At 31.8% G+C, this 4638-nt stretch overlaps 1 long non-coding RNA gene across 1 annotated transcript; it reads left to right on the top strand.

The window, feature by feature from the left end:
* Positions 1–3073: 3073 nt before the first annotated feature.
* On the top strand, positions 3074–4416 carry LOC130497485 (uncharacterized). The gene is made up of 4 exons (XR_008936475.1): positions 3074–3320; positions 3422–3575; positions 3789–3867; positions 3964–4416. It is a non-coding gene; the product is annotated as an uncharacterized LOC130497485 (long non-coding RNA).
* The last annotated feature ends 222 nt before the right edge of the window (positions 4417–4638 follow it).

Here is a 4638-nt window from a genome sequence, read left to right as displayed (position 1 = left end):
TATAAAAGTGTATTTAATTTAAAAACTTACAAAATAAATGTTAGGTCCAACAGAATGTTTCTGTTTTAATAAGATAGATTATAATCCTTTATGGAGAGTGAATCTAAAAGTGAGTGTGTGTATTTCAAACGCCGAACTATACTATTCTATAAATAAAATAGATATAGAATAGATTATTCCAAACATAAATGTAAACCCTAAACCCCAAACCGTAAACCTTAAACCCAAATCCTTAACCCTAAACCTAAACCTAAACCCTAAACCCAGACCATATACCTTAAACTCAAACCCAAACCATTTACCCTAAATCATAAACTCTAAACCCAAATTCTGAACCATAAATCCAAATTATATGCTCTAAACTCAAACCCTAAACCCAAACTATATACTCAAACCATATACCCTAAACCCAAACTCTAATCCTAAACCCTAAACCTAAACCATTATCCATTACGTGACTATGTTATACATATTATGGTAGGAAAACTCGACACACCCACAAACTTTGTATATAGGAAATTCTCTAAAATTTCTTTAGAGAGATAGCTGATGAGTGGCGACGGTGTTGGAGAACAAAATAATGTAACTGATCAAGTAGTGAGTAAGAAGAATTAGAAAGCAGAGATGGAGATACAAAGTGCAAAAGAAAAGAAAAAGAAATGTATTATACTATACTGTAATTTAAAATACAGTATAGTATGATAAATTGAGAGAGAGAGAGAGAGAGAAACCCTAAACTCAAATCATATAGTATAGACAAAGACAAATAAACAAACACAAATCCATATACCCTAAACCCAAATCTAAAATTCTAAACCCAAACCCTAAACCCAAATCATATACCCTAAACCCAAACCTAAACCCTAAACCCAAACTATGAACCATAAACCCAAACCATATACCCTAAACCCAAACCCTAAACTCAAACCATATACCCAAACCATATACTCTAAACCCAAACCCTAATCATAAACTCTAAACCCAAACCCTAAACCCAAATCATATACCCTAAACCCAAACCCTAAACCATAAACCCTAAACCCAAACTATGAACCATAAACCCAAACCATATACCCTAAACCCAAACCCTAAACCCAAACCATATACCCAAACCATATACTCTAAACCCAAACCCTAATCATAAACTCTAAACCCAAATTTTTATCCATTACGTGACTATACTATACATATTATCGTATGGAATACTCTAACACCCACAAAATTTGTATATATAATTTTTTTTTTAAAATTTCTTTAGAGAGAGAGAGATGATGAATGGCAATTGTGTTAGAGAATAAAACAGTGTAACTGGTCAATTAGTGAGCAAGAAGAATCAAGACAGAGAATAAGATATAAATTACAAAAAAGAGAAAAAGAAATTCATCACACTATACTGTAATTTAAAATAGTATGGAACATATGACGTATGATCTGGAGATAGGGATTATGAAGAAAATTAGAGCAGTTTACAAATATATGTCAGTTTTACAACATTTAAAACATGTCATATACAAAAAAAAATCTATATTTTTAATAAATATATAACAAATTCAAATTATAATTTTTTAAACTTGTAAAATGAATTAAAAAAGAGAGGTGAAAGTGAGAAAGGGTAATATGGTAAATAATGCATAAATATCATAGCCTAATTGCTCTTATGGTTAAAGACTTGATTTAAATCTATTATGTATATGCATCCAAATTTCCCATTGCAATAATGTGTGCAAATCTTATTCTCTGTGGAGTAGATTTGAAGATCCATTCCTAATTGTAGGTAAATCTTGCATTATTTATTTATATTCTCACCAAAAAAAGTTTTCCAAACTTAACACAGATTCCAAAATTAGAGTAAAGGATCCGGTGAAACAAAGAAAAGTCAATCTAAATATCGGTAGGAGATGATTTTGTTGAATATAAATATTAACACGTTCAATTAATTACTTACTAAACTAGCATATATTTTTGGCAAAATAAAACATACCAAACAATAAATCCTATTAATTACAAGTTTGGTCAATTCGTGATGACTGTGAACTTGAATCTCTCAGTTCCTTATGGCATTTGGCGATCCATGGAATAGAATATGTCCTTTTATAAACTCATCTAACCAGTATTTTTAAAAGCGGACCGACTAGTGATCCGGATATATTTTGGGTCATTGGTCATTATAGTTCGACCGGATTTTGAACCGGTTTGATCCAGGTTGATCGAATATTTTCGGACTAAACTGAATTTAATGATATTTTATAAATAATATGCATATTCTTACAAAGATAATTATATCAAATAAAATATTTTAATACCATAATAGTTAGTAAAACATAAAAAATAACAACTAAAATGTAACTAAATTATAAAATAATTTAATTAGTTCAAATCTAAAAGCAGTACAAAAAATACATTTAAACTTCATTCATTAGATCTTCATCATCTAAATCTTCATCACCTTTTAAAAAAGTTATATATGCATTAGTTTAAAAAGTATGTTTTGAAATAAAATAAATGTTTTGTTCTTTTATAAATTATATAAATTTCAAAAACGTAAATGTATCAATTATCAAAGTCTTCAACACAAGTAATCATGAAACAAAATTTAAACAAAATGAAAAGTATACAAAAACAATATCTTGAAGTAAAAATTGAACTTTGTGAATCTTGTGATTTGGGAGTTATAGAGGCATCAAAAGAAAAGGATGAGAGACTATACTTTATTAATCTTTCATAAGTTCTATTTTTATTTTTTTAAAATAACCTTTTTTGTTAACAATATTTTGGTTTATATAAGAATCGGGGTTTTGCCAGTTCATTGGGTCATTGATTTCCGGTTTTTGATGGTTCAATATGACATTTTAACCAGTTTAACTTTAGTTGGGTTTTAACATTAATCCAACATGAATTATTTCCGATTCATAGTTCAATTCAGTTTAAGTGCCGGTTCGGTCTGGATTTAAAAACAATGCATATAACCATAACTAATTTTGTACTTTGGATAGTTTTATACTACTATTTTTGGCAGAAACGATAGTAGTATAAAAATATAAAATATTTGTCTTTCTAAAAACTATTATTAATAATGAAAATTTAATGATGTTGATGTTTGTATTGACTATAATAGTACTCTATATGGTGGAGCAAACCAACGGCTACAACACAGTTCTGAAGAATGCCTACCTGTTTCTGAAGTGTTGACCACCCAACAAATCTCAGCGCCAAGATGATGATTCAGAGGTAGGAGGGATTCACTCAGAAAATGATGATGGGAGGAGACTCGATCTCGAAGCCAATAAGCTCACAGATCACAAGGAGACAAGCCCGCTGAGGTAAACAGTCGTTTAGAATTGACAAAGCGCTATGCTTCGATTTGCCTTGTTGATTAACATCACATTCGTTATCTCTCTATTGTGAACTTTTGCCGATGAAGGAAGGAAGATACTGAGATAAAATCCATCTTGGGGGCTAAGAACCCATTAGTAACAGAGTTGTTCCTATGATTACTCAATCTTCACAGGAGCTACTGAGATAAATCCATCTTGGGCTGAGGCACTTTAAGACTCTCTATTCTCTATATCATACATGTAATTGTTAAGATTCTGTACTCTCTACTTTATATCATACAATGTTTCTTTATAAGTTACAAAGAAAAAAACGCAGTAGCAAATGAAAGCTACTTGTTACTAAACTAACATTTCGGGCTAGTGGTGGATTTCTATTGATCAAGTATTAGATTATATATACTGTATGTTGAAAGCTTTGTTAAAGACATAATAGTAGATCACTGATTTGTGTAGGCGTGGACTACTCTTGGAAGAGCACAACTCAATTTTTGACAGTGCTATCAGGAGTTTTAAAACCGCCTTATCTATCAATGTGAGGTTCCACAGAGAAAATTAAGTTAAATTGTTTTCACTTTGTTTTTTTTAGTCTCATAGAGATCTTGAGGACATGTTGTTACCTATTTCACAGGCGGAATCAAGAGAGGCGAAAGAGGATTTACAAGCTGCAAAACAGCTAGCTAGCTAATAAAGAAGAGAGAACAGCTTCAGAACAGGACACTGACGCTAAACGTTTTGTGGTTGTTGACAAGAAAATAGACCCAAACTAATGAACCAGAGACATGTACTTTAGCTATAGAGTAGAACTTCGTGTAAGCGTAATAAGAAACAACAAACGCGGAAGATTCTTCTTTCATCAAAGCAAATACTTACAGCCATTTGTCTGAGAAAGTCCTTCTGAAGAAAACACATTCCTTGAAAAAATCAATCATGATACTTCAAGCTCACAAACGCACACGGAGTCTCACCCTTTCTCACTCTGCGGACTTTCTGAATTGCAGCTCTACATGTTGTGCAAAACCATTCTCCATCTGGAACCGATGCACGTGGAGGTTTCATGCAATACATGTGATACGCATCATCACATATCACAATCTTATCATCTTCTTTGTCGGTTAGGCAGTTTCTGCATAGGTAAACTCACTCCAATAAAGACACAACAAGCAACACGATCATTGAAATTAAGAAAGAGAGAGCACTGACCTATCAAATTTGTAACCATGAAGAAGAGACTCCGCAAGAATAGTCTTAGTGGAAGTAGCTAAACACCCAAACAGAGCAGCACAGAATCCAAACATGTTAAAGT

This window comes from Raphanus sativus, chromosome 7, assembly GCF_000801105.2.
Source record: "Raphanus sativus cultivar WK10039 chromosome 7, ASM80110v3, whole genome shotgun sequence".
In the NCBI taxonomy this organism is placed as follows: Eukaryota; Viridiplantae; Streptophyta; class Magnoliopsida; order Brassicales; family Brassicaceae; genus Raphanus; species Raphanus sativus.
The sequence above is the reverse complement of the archived record's forward strand: the minus strand, read 5'-3'. Positions and strand labels throughout refer to the sequence as shown.